Raw genomic sequence first — 13,336 nt, 5'->3', positions numbered from 1 at the left:
TGCCCAACAAGTGCTTATAGTAAGCCTTTAGTAACTGATCCTTCCTTTCCCTGTCTAAGGACCTCTGTGAAGTTGTGAAAAGAATCAGTCACATATTTACAAGGGGAAAAATGCAGCAAATTGATATAAATGGGCTCCTTATTATATAACAATAAGTTTAAAACAGGCAAAAATTATTGCTGTAATGTGAAATGACTGTGTATGGCAAAAGGAAACTGAAAATACCCAACACAAAGTCAAGCAATCAGCCTTACAAGTTAGAAGTATCAGTACATTCTTCCTCCTGTTATGTCTTTCCCAACTCTCATCACCAACACTGGGATCTCTGTAGACTCTCTGTGATGAAATAAAACCACCAGAGTTCAGGAGACTACAACAACCAGCACTCATAATTCTGGAGCCATAACTGGTCAAGATCCCCTGTTCATAGGCATGATGTGAGCAGGAGGAATAACAGTGACTAAGTCTGTGATTTCAGAGTAGGTGCTATAGATTTTTTTTTTTTTTAAGTATGAGAGAAAAATGTCCAGAGAGCCCTTTCCAGTATAAAATTATATAGTAATACTCTCTAAAACAAAATAAAACAAAAACTTTTTAAATGCATTGCTTAATTTGTAGGGGCAAGTGGTTTATAGTTTAAGGAAAAATTTTTAAAAATGCAAAAATTTCGAAAGACAGAAGGTTACTAAAGCTTGAGTTTACTCTAGAGATCTATTTCGTCATTCCTGGTGACCTGGTACTGGGTAGAGCTTGTGCTGTAAGGAAGTAAGTGACATTGGGGAGGGGAATGGCAGACTTGATGAACAAAGTGAGCCTTCAGGCCAGAGACACATTTAAAACTACAATGCCCAAATGATAACACAAAGACCATTATAGTTGTTTACTTGCAAACACCATGCACTGCACAACCCCAGAGAATGAGCTTTGCATAAACCACAGTGTGAATGTGGGCTGCTAAGGGCTTCCCTGATAGCTCAGTTGGTAAAGAATCCGCCTGCAATGCAGGAGACCCCGGTTCAACTCCTGAGGTAGGAAGATCCTCTGGAGAAGGGACAGGCTACCCACTCCAGTATTCTTGGGCTCCCCTTGCGGCTCAGCTGGTAAAGAACCTGCCTGCAATGTGGGAGACCTGGGTTCAATCCCTGGGTTGGGAAGATTCCCTGGAGAAGGGAAAGGCTACCCATTCCAATATTGTGGCCTAGAGAATTCCTGTATAGTCCATGTGGTTGCAAAGAGCTGGACACGACTGAACGACTTTCACTTCATTTCACTTCACTTCAGATTGTACATGGCAGCTTTGGCAAATACCAACATTGAGTTAATTAGAGAAAAACACGCATTTCAGAAGGATTCCACCAAGGATCTGTGCATGTTCCAGCGATGACTCTGGGTAAAGAGATTGTTCTTGATTTAAATCATCTTAAAATTGCTAATCATAGACTCACACTCCTGAGTCTGGGGTCTAAACTCACACTAACCACATGACCTTAAATATCCTGAATTCAACTATTTCAAGTTTTCCTGGGACAGCAACATCTCCAAACACTTGCCAGCACACAAATAGATCCTCCTGAGCAGAAGCTCTTAAATCGAAACCTCAAAAAAACTTATATTGGACATAAATCACCATAAAGAAAATCACACAAAATAAATCAGTAACAAGCTAGAGGAGAATTAGCAGAAATAACAGGTTGTAGAATCAGACTCACAAAGAGTGCAGATGATATTATCAATACAGAATATAACATAAGCATATTAAATATATTCAAGAAAATAAATGACAACATCAAGATATGACAAGCAAGAGACTATACAAATGGCTAGGCATATTTGAGAAAGAATCAAATACTATTTCCATGAATAAAACACTGAATTATTGAAATTAGAAACTCAGTAGATGTGATACAGTGCAAATTAAACACAGCTGAAGCGAACCTGAATAAACTAGAAGACAGATGAAAAGAATTTAAACAATGTGCTACATAGACAAAAACAGATGGAGCTGTAATGAGGGGTGATAAGAGGAGAAGAGAAGGAATATAACATATTTCTTATTGGAATTCTAGTAGGAGATAGATAATAGAGAGGCTGGGAAGATAAGTATTTCAAAATAAAATAATTTTCCAGAGTTGAAGAAAAGCATCAATCCTAAGACTAATATAGTTAAAAATTTCATACTAGGATCCTAGTAGTGAAGTTTCAGAGTACCAAAGACAAGAGACGTCATAAGGCAATCAGTAAGAAACAGGTAACTTTCAAGGGATCATTTTTAGATTCAAAGTGCTATCTCCATAAACAGCAGTGGAACCAGAAAGCAATGGTATATCTTCAAGTGCTGAAAGACAAATGTTGCTATACAAATTTATGCTAACAAACAAGACTTTTACAACTATAGGCAACATGAGGGTATTAGAGAAAACACAGAGTATTTAAGATGAATAGGCCTCCCTGGTGGCTCAGACAGTAAAGAATTCACCTGCAATGCAGGAGACCTGGGTTTGATCCCTAGGTGGGGAAGATCCCCTGCAGGAGGGCATGGTAACCCACTCCAGTACTCTTGCCTGGAGAATTCCATGGAGAGAAGAGTCTGGTGGGCTAGAGTCCATAGGATTACAGTTAGACAGCTTTCGGACTTCGCTGTTAGCTCAGCTGGTAAAGAATCCACCTGCAATGAAGGAGACCCTGGGAAGATCCACTGGAGAAGGGATAGTCTACCCACTCCAGTATTCTTGGGCTTCCCTGGTAGCTCAGCTGGTAAAGAATCCATCTGCAGTGCAGGAGACCTGGGTTTGATCCCTCGGTTGGAAGATCCCCTGGAGGAGGGTATGGCAACCTATTCTAGTATTCTTGCCTAGAGAATCCCCATGGCCAGAAGAGCCTGGTGGGCTACCATCCATGGGGTCACAAAGGGTAGTATAGGACTGAGTGACTAAGCACATAGCACAGGGCACCTAGAACATTTTCCAGAATGAATCTGACCACCACCAAAAAAACAACAACAACAACAACAACCTATGAGATAGAAGAAAACTTGAGCTAAAGGGATAATAATCATTAGTCCCTTGGACTGCAAGGAGATCCAACCAGTCCATTCTGAAGGAGATCAGCCCTGGGATTTCTTTGGAAGGAATGATGCTAAAGCTGAAACTCCAGTACTTTGGCCACCTCATGCGAAGAGTTGACTCATTGGAAAAGACTTTGATGCTGGGAGGAATTGGGGGCAGGAGAAGAAAGGGACGACAGAGGATGAGATGGCTGGATGGCATCAAGGACTCGATGGATGTGAGTCTGAGTGAACTCCGGGAGTTGGTGATGGACAGGGAGGCCTGGCGTGCTGTGATTCATGGGGTCGCAAAGAGTCGGACACGACAGAGTGACTGAACTTAACTGAACATCACTATTACTGTTTTATTTTACTTTCATTTAATTGTAATTAATTATTTTTTTCTGGTTGTTTACTTTTTAAAGATTTAATTAGAGTATAATTGCTTTACAATGTGTTAATTTCTGTTATATATAACAATATGAAGAAAATTAAAATAACATCTTTTGAAAGTTTAGTCGAGAGAGGACACAGTGGCTTAAATTAACAAGTTGTTTAAAGGTCCTTGCATTATTCTGGAGGACAGTTAACACAGATTATTTTTATGGTTAATTTTATATTGAAGTTTCTTGAGTAAATGCTAAAAGAATAAAGTATATAGTTTCTGAGTTACGAGAGAGGAATATACAGGTTGAGGTGGGGGCTTTCAGCATAACTAAACAAAGAGAAAAATATTTTAAAGGATTTGAAATTTTTTAATTAATCATTCTCTCTGAAGCACATTGGCTTTTACAAGAAAGCTTAATAAAGTATGGGAGACCTAGATACACACAGATACACACACCCTCTTTCACTTTATGTTGGTTGGTAACATTTGGATGCACTCCTACCTAGGGACAAGTTTTCCCCCCTTTCTCCATGATTTTATTCACATTTTCCATAATTTTTTTCATTTTCCTCACAAAATTTCTCTGTTTAAAAGGATATGGAATGTGTTTACTGGACATGCTTATTGCAAGGGGAAAATGTATACATTTTTTGAAGAATATGACCAGAAATAAACTGACACCAATGAAAGTGATGAATTTCTCCAGCCTATATTTTCAGGTGTTTATTTCTTATTATCATAATTCAGTCACGGCTAAGAGACACGCTGCCATGCTGAAAACAAATGTCACAGAAGCAGACTAGATATTAGTGGCTTTGCTCTGTTTTATGATAATTGCAATCACAGGTTATCACAGACAATATAAATAGCATGTGGATTTTCATGTGATGAAAGCATTGAGATTTAGGGGTAGTTAAATGTCTTAGAATTCTAAGTAAGGTCTTACAGCTTTACACAATTGCATTCCTTATTCTTGGGTGATTCAACTCTGCCTATTAGAATTTGATCCTCGACTAATTGGGTATTTTGTTGTCTATGAAATGCAGGGCTTAATTTGTAAAGAGAGTATCTGATCTGTGGGCTTCTCTCTTGAAGAATAGCTTAACTGAGACCCTCATTAAGGATTGCCCACATCTCCTGCAGACAGATTCTGGGTACTGGAACATTATACAATTTAAACTCTAAATGGTAGGTTTGAAAATGTGACTTTTAAAAAATCCTTGATTATCCTCTGAATACAGAAGTTAGGCTTTGGAAATTCATGATACTGGTCTCCCTACGTGCAGTGTTATCACAAGAATTAGAAAATGAAGTTAGAGGTGATTTCTTTACCCTCAGCAATTTCATATATAATTAGTAGTAAATTTAAGAAATGTTGAATTAGTCAGCTTGATTTTTAGTATTTTGGTAAACATACCTCCTTCTTTTTGGCCTTCATTTTTTAAAATACCTCTGGTGAATTTTATGCAATAAAGAAGCATGGACAGAAACACTGATTTGATTGAATCAAATCAATATTTAGATTAAGCCCCATTTATAAGAGGATGATGTAAAATAATTTGATATAGGACTCTTCAAAGAACCAAGAAATATTGCCATTTATGATAATAAATGAACCTGGTGAGAACTATGCTAAGTGAAATAAACCAGAAAAAGAAGGAAAAATACTACATGATATTAATATCACTTATATGAGTAATCCAAACAGTCAAACTCATAGAAGCAGAGAGTAGAATGGTGGTTGCCAGGGATTGAGGGAAGGCGGATAAAAGGGGAGTTATTAGTCAAAATTTCAGTTATGCAAGGTGAGTAAGTACCAGAAATCTACTGTACAACACAGTGCCTATAGTTAATAATATTGTATTGGAGATAAAAAAGTTTGCTAAGAGGCTAGATTTAATGTCAATCATTCTAATAATGACAACAATGATGACAATGATAAGGAGGAGGAGGAAGAGGAGGAGCAGTAATAATAATATTACAGAATGCACGTGGAAACTTTTGGAGGTAATGGATGTTACAGCATAGATTCTGGTCCAACTCTTTGGGACCCCATGGGCTGTAACCTGCCAGGCTCCTCAGTTCATGGAATTCTCCAGGCAGTAATTAATACCGCAGTGGGTAGCTATTTCCTTCTCCAGGGAAGGAAGGGTCTTCCTGACCCAGGGATTGAACCTCAGTCTCTTTCATTGCAGGTAGATTCTTTAACTGCACCAAGGAAGACTTTGCAGGCATATACTTATCCCCAAACTCAATTTATATACATTAAATATTTATAGTTTTACATGTCAATCATAAAAAGCCAAACCAAAAAAAAAAAAAAAACCAGAAAAAATCCAAGAAGAAAGAGAGTAGTGAGTCACGTATTAAATGTATTAAGCAGTTCATAAGAAACAAGTGGAGGATCCCAGCAGACCAATTTGTATCTAGAATCACAGGAAAGCACTAATACAACAAACAGGCAGTGGATTTACTATCACTAAAGGCTCTCTGTAAAAGTTATGAAAAAATAATTGAAAGCAAGTTCCATTGCAACATAAAATATATGTTAAAGTCAAATAATTAGTTTGAAGACAGCCTAAAACTGATAGAGTACAAATAGGTTGTATCAGTTCAGTTCAGTTGCTCGATCGTGTCCGACTCTTTGCGACCCCATGAATTGCAGCACGCCAGGCCTCCCTGTCCATCACCAACTCCTGGAGTTCACTCAGACTCGTGTCCATTGAGTCAGTGATGCCATCCAGCCATCTCATCCTCTGTCATCCCCTTCTCTTCCTGCCCCCAATCCCTCTCAGCATCAGAGTCTTTTCCAATGAGTCAACTCTTTGCATGAGGTGGCCAAAGTACTGGAGTTTCAGCTTTAGCATCGTTCCTTCCAAAGAAACCCCAGGGTTGATCTTCAGAATGGACTGGTTGGATCTCCTTGCAGCCCAAGGGACTCTCAAGTCTTCTCCAACACCACAGTTCAAAAGCATCAATTCTTCGGCGCTCAGCCTTCTTCACAGTCCAACTCTCATATCTATACATGACCACAGGAAAAACCATAGCCTTGACTAGATGGACCTTTGTTGGCAAAGAAATGTCTCTGCTTTTGAATATGCTATCTAGGTTGGTCATAACTTTTCTTCCAAGGAGTAAGCGTTTTTTAATTTCATGGCTACAATCACCATCTGCAGTGATTTTGGAGCCCCCAAAAATAAAGTCTGACACTGTTTCCACTGTTTGTTTCCCCTGTTTCCCCATCTATTTCCCATGAAGTGATGGGACCAGATGTCATGATCTTCATTTTCTGAATGTTGAGCTTTAAGCCAATTTTTTCACTCTCCTCTTTCACTTTCATCAAGAGGCTTTTTAGTTCCTCTTCACTTTCTGCCATAAGGGTGGTGTCATCTGCATCTCTGAGGTTATTGATATTTCTCCGGGAAATCTTGATTCCAGCTTGTGCTTCGTCCAGCCCAGTGTTTCTCATGATGTACTCTGCATATAAGTTAAGTAAGCAGGGTGACAATATACAGCCTTGATGTACTCCATTTCCTATTTGGAACCAGTCTGTTGTTCCATGTCCAGTTCTAACAGTTGCTTCCTGACCTGCATATAGGTTTCTCAAGAGGCAGATCAGGTGGTCTGGTATTCCCATCTCTTTCAGAATTTTCCACAGTTTATTGTGATCCACACAGTCAAAGGCTTTGGCATAGTCAATAAAGCAGAAGCAGATGTTTTTCTGGAACTCTCTTGCTTTTTCCATGATCCAGCAGATGTTGGCAATGTGGTCTCTGGTTCCTCAGCCTTTTGTAAAACCAGCTTGAACATCTGGAAGCTCACAGTTCATGTATTGCTGAAGCCTGGCTTGGAGAATTTTGAGCATTACTTTACTAGCGTGTGAGATGAGTGCAACTGTGCAGTAGTTTGAGCATTCTTTGGCCTTGCCTTTCTTTGGGATTGGAATGAAAACTGACCTTTTCCAGTCCTGTGGCCACTGCTGAGTCACTGTATATCCAGCAGCAAAAGGTAAAATATAAAAGGAGGAGAAAAGCACATGGATTTACCAAGATTTGAAAAGTATACTTTAAAATGTCAAATAATCTGAAAAAAATAAAATCTACACTGAAATGCTGTAAGCGACATCCAAAGAGGAGAGAAGAAACTCACACAGAGAAAGAGTCAGAAAAAAAAATTCTCATCTGACATAGTTAAAATTCTGAGGTCCGAGTATCAGGACAGAATTGAAAGACTGGAGAAAGTCAGGATAAAGGCAAAATCTCTTCAAGGAGAATGTTATAGAAGTGTTTGTGAATTATCCAGTGTACCACTTATTCAAGGAAACTAAAATGGGATTTATCCTCGAATGTAGGACAATGAAATACTTGGTCTCTCTAAATCATTAAAATTAAAATTTTATAAATGGTGATAATTTTAACAACTCAATTAGACTATCTGGGATACTTAAATAACAGAAACTATTAATTCATATACCATTTAAAAAGAAATTATATTGCTTTTTACGATGTAAGTAGAATACATTTTAATTGTAAAAAATTAGAGAACTAAAAACTAAAAATAATAACATAGATAACAAAATTATCTCCTCATATAAATTCCACACACAGAGGAGCCTGGCAGGTTATACTCCATGGGATTGCAGAGTCAGATAACACTGAGCGACTAACACTTTTACTTTTCACGATACTGTCAATATTTGTTTTAATATATGTATATAAATAATATATATACATAAATATATGATGGTATATGATTGATAGGTAACCTTAAAATATGCACATAATTTGATAGAAGTGAAAGAAGTGATTTTACAGTGCTATGGGATACATATATATATCTGTTTACATATATACAGGTAGACACCAACCTTGTTCTTTCTTTTGTAATTTCACATTACAAATTTGATTTGTACATTCATTCCCCACCCCCAACCCCCCACCCCCAGTTCTTAAATGAAAACATTAGAAGAATTCCATAGCTTCTCTGTTTACTGTTAGATTGCAGTTAGGTCTATTCCAGACTATTCATCATATGTCCCCATTCCCTTATAGTATCAAAACCTCTGTGGTGGTTGTTCAGTCCCCCAGTTGTGTCCAACTCTTTCTGACCCCATGGACTGCAGTATGTTAGGCTTCCCTGTTCCTCACCATCTCCCAAAGTTTGCCCAAGTTCATATTCATTGCATGTGATGCCATCCAGCCATCTCACCCTCTGATGCCCTCTTCTCCTTCTCCTCTTAGTCCTTCCCAGCATCAGACTTTTCCAATGAGTTGTCTGTTCACATCAGACAACCAAAATACTGGAGCTTCAGTTTGAGCATCAGTCCTTCCAGTGAATATTCAGGGTTGATCTCCCTTAAGATTGACTGATTTGATATCCTTGCTGTCCAAAGGATTTTTAGGAGACTTTTCCAGCACCACAGTTTGAAGGCATCAAATCCTCTACTCTCATCCATTTAATGTTTCTCCCTTCATCCAGCTCAGGTCTGCAACAGGTTGGATGCATATAATGAAGAAGTAGTGTCTGGTTCATTGTATTTCTTTTCTGACTTCAATTATTCTTAACTGACATTTTGGGGCAACTTCAGGTTGAGCTCAAAGGAGGTTATCATTTTTCCATGGGTCTCCTTTGGAGATCTCTTAATGAAAATCTAAGGAGTGCTGGGATCAGAATGCTTAGTGTAGATTCACTGATCTGGTATTACCTTTCTTCCTCCTGGATATTAACAACTCCCTTTTCAAACACTGAACTTCTAAAAGTTCATTACTTATTGGAATTACATGGCTTCCATAAGATTCTCTTAGACAGAGAGCCTCTTATGATGAACCTGAGACTTGCAAGGAGACAACACGTAAACCAAGAGAAATATGTACCATTTCCTGCCTCTGTTTATGAGTGTGGAGTTCACTTCCAACCCAGTCAACTGCGTGTAACTTTTCAGTTTCAGATTTTTCCAAGGTCAGAGTCAGAGAATTCTTATCTCACTAACATGACAAAAGACATCTACTCAGGGAACTTCTCCTAAAGGCTGTCTACTAAGCATAAGTAAAAAGGAAAATTCTAGAACTGAAACATGCAATATCTGAAATAAAAATTCACTACATGTGTTTAAAAGCAAAAAATAAAGGAACAATAAAGGAGATGTAAAAACAATAAAACTATCTAATCTGAAGGACAGAGTGATAAAAGATGCCAAAAAAAAAACCACTAAAACTTTAGGGACCTGTAAGACAGTATCAGAGAGTCTATTATATATGTAATTGGAGCCTCAGAAGAGAGGAAAAAAAGAATGGGGAACAAAAAGTATTTGAAGAAATAATATTTGAAATTGCCAAAATTTGCAAGAAGAGATAAATTACAGAATCAAGAAACCCAGTCAACTTCAAGCAGGTTGTAGCTGGAGAATGTGGTAGCCTTCAGTATCTAGGACAGCTTCAGTCACATATCCAGTGTCTTGCTGAGAAAGGCTGAAAAAGCTGTAGCACACAGGGCCTCTTCAAGATTGCAGTTTTAGGGTAGTAAGAGTTGGACCATAAGGAAAGCTGAGTGCCAAAGAATTGATGCTTTTGAACTGTGGTGTTGAAGACTCTTGAGAGTCCCTTGGACTGCAAGGAGATCCAACCAGTCAATCCTAAAGGAAATTAATACTGAATATTCATTGGAAGGACTGATGCTGAAGCTCCAATACTTTGGCCACCTCATGGAAAGAGCTGACTCATTTCAAAAGACCCTGATGCTGGGAAAGATTGGAGGCAGGAGGAGAAGGGGATGACAGAGGAGGAGATGGTTGGATGGCGTCACCAACTCAATGGACATGAGTTTGAGTAAGCTCCAGGAGTTGGTGATGAACAGGGAAGCCTGGCATGCTGTAGTCCATGGGGTCACAATGAGTTTGGTATGAGTGAGAGACTGAACTGAACTGAACTGGGCTTCATATCTTGTGGCTCAAGGGTCTAAAACCAAGTTCTCTGGTGAATGGTGTGGAAGGTGAATGGCCTTTTATGACAGAGACTCAGAAATAACATAGCATTAATTCCTTTCTATCCTGTTATTAAAGAAATCACAAGCCGGTAGAGGAAGACACATATATCCCACTTTCCAATAGAAGGTGTATCAAAGAATTTGTGACCATGATTTAAAACCATTGACAAACCCAAAAGAAAAATATCAAGAGACTTGAGCCAGAAACTTCTCATAAAAGATGATATTAAGATGGCTAGTAGATATTTGAAAAACTGCTTAACCACACTGATCAGAGATATGAAAATTAAAAACACAATGAGACATCACCACACACCTACTGAAATGGCTAAAATTTAAGACTGATAAGAGCAAGTGTTTGAAAGCAGGTGGGCATTCTCATAAACTTCCAGTGAGAGTATATTTGGCATAACCACTTTAAATAGTTGTTTGCCATCAATTATTAAAATTGAACATAAAAATACTATGACAAAATATCTTATACCGAATCAGAACCCAACCAAAATGTACATAAAAGTATACTGAAAATTTGTACATGAATGTTCACAGCAGCATTATATGTAAGAGACTAAGATAGAAACTGAAATGTTAGTCAATGATACAATGGATTGGGGCTTCAAAGGTGGCTCAGTGGTAAAGAACCTACCTGCCAATGCAGGAGATGTGAGTTTGATCCCTGGGTCAGGAAGATCCCCTGGAGAAGGAAATGGCAACCCACGCCACTATTCTTGCCTGGAGAGTCCCATGCACAGAGGAGGTCACAAAGAGTTGGACATGACTTAATGACTAAACAACATACAATGGAATCCTGCAAGCAATGCACTGCATCTGAGTGTGAAAGTTGGTTAGTCGTGTCTGACTCTTTGTGTCCCCATGGACTATAAAGTCCATGGAATTCTCCAGGCCAGAATACTGGAATGGGTTCAGTTCAGTTCAGTCACTCAGTCGTGTCCGACTCTTTGCAACCCCATGAATCGCAGCATGCCAGGCCTCCCTGTCCATCACCAACTCCCAGAGTTCACTCAAACTCAGGTCCATCGAGTTGGTGATGCAATCCAGCCATCTCATCCTCTGTTGTCCCCTTTTCCTCCTGCTCTCAATCCCTCCCAGCATCAGAGTCTTTTCCAATGAGTCAACTCTTCGCATGAGGTGGTCAGAGTACTGGAGTTTCAGCTTTAGCATCATTCCTTCCAAAGAACATCCAGGGCTGATCTCCTTCAGAATGGACTGACTGGATCTCCTTGCAGTCCAAGGGACTCTCAGGAATCTTCTCCAACACCACAGTTCAAAAACATCAATTCTTCAGTGCTCAGCTTTCTTCACAGTCCAACTCTCACATCCATACATGACCACTGGAAAAACCATAGCCTTGACTAGATAGACCTGGCAAAGTAATGTCTCTGCTTTTCAATATGCTATCTAGGTTGGTCATAACTTAGCCTTTCCCTTCTCCAGGGCATCTTCCTATCCGAGGGATCAAATCCAGGTCTTTTGCATTGCAGGAGGATTCTTCACCAGCTGAGCCACCAGGGAAACCCAAGAATACTGTAGTGGATAGCCTGTCCCTTCTCCAGGGGATCTTCCTGACCCAGGAATTGAACTGGGGTCTCCTGCACTGCAGGCAGATTCTTTACCAGTGGAGCTGTCAGGGAAGCACCCAGTGCACTGAATGAACTATGATGTTAAAGAAAAGATACAAATCTCTCAGATTGAAGCAGAACACAGAAGCGGGGTGCAGACCACACCCTGTGCACCTCTATTTGTTTGCTGTTCAATAACAGGCCAAGCTAAGGTGCAGTGCTTTAGGAGGGAGAGGGCCATGGACTCAGATGAGAGTGAAGTCACTGCAGAGTTACCTAAGGAGACACCTAATGCAATTCCTCCACCATGAGAGGGAACATCTCCTGAGAAGGCCCAAGAACAGCAGATTTGGTAGAGGAACTTGGTTTTGGGGGATCTGTGGGTCCTGGGGGAAATCTGAAGCTGCCAGTTTTCTGTGAACCCTAAAAGGCTGAGGGATAAAGTTAGGATAATGGTTACCACAGAGGATGGGGAAGCAGAAAATGACTGGGAGAGGGCTTGTGGGTTGCTTTCAAGATGGTGATAGTGTTCCTGTCTTAGACCTGAGTAGTGGTTTCTGGAGTATGTTCACCTTATAACAATAAAATGTATAAACAAGGCCCTACTGTATAGCACAGGGAATTGTATTCAATATCTTGTGATAAACCATAATGAAAAAGAATATGAAAAACAATGTATATATATGTATAACTGAGTCATTTTGCTTTAAGTAGAAATTAGCACAATATTATCAATCAACTATCCTTCAATAAAATAAATTAAAAAAAACATAATTTACAGTACTATACATTTAGGATTTGTGCAATTTGATGCAAGTTATATTAATTTTTTAAAAAATATAACAAAAAGATTATGCACTGAAGTGGAAGAAATGAGACATAAAGACTGCCTAGAAGGAAATTCTATCTAGGCAAGTGATAAAGAGTCTGAGTTAAGGCAAAAACAGGGAGAAAGGAGGAAAAGCAAGAGATGAGAATCTGATGGAAGCTGGTTTAATTGTTTATCAGTAAGACAGAGACAGTAGAAACTACTGCATCAAAAACAGAAATATGGATAGTGTCTACATCTGTGACCAACACAGGGCCCAATAGCATATAACAGCCCAAGGTGCAAGTAAATGGCAAGTCAAGTTCAACAGAAAACTGTTGAAATCCAGTTGTATGGGATGGAGGTTCTAAGACTCCAGTCCCAGAAGTATTAGAACGACTAGGTTCTGGGAACAGAACTGGGACACTGTGTTCAGTAGTCAAATAAGACTACTTCACTCTCCCATTAGGCTTTAAGTTTGTTAAACTTACAATTGTTGTTCCTCATGATAGACTGACAAAGCAGCATGTACCTAG

Source organism: Capricornis sumatraensis, chromosome 3, assembly GCF_032405125.1.
Source record: "Capricornis sumatraensis isolate serow.1 chromosome 3, serow.2, whole genome shotgun sequence".
In the NCBI taxonomy this organism is placed as follows: Eukaryota; Metazoa; Chordata; class Mammalia; order Artiodactyla; family Bovidae; genus Capricornis; species Capricornis sumatraensis.
This window is presented reverse-complemented; position numbering follows the sequence as displayed.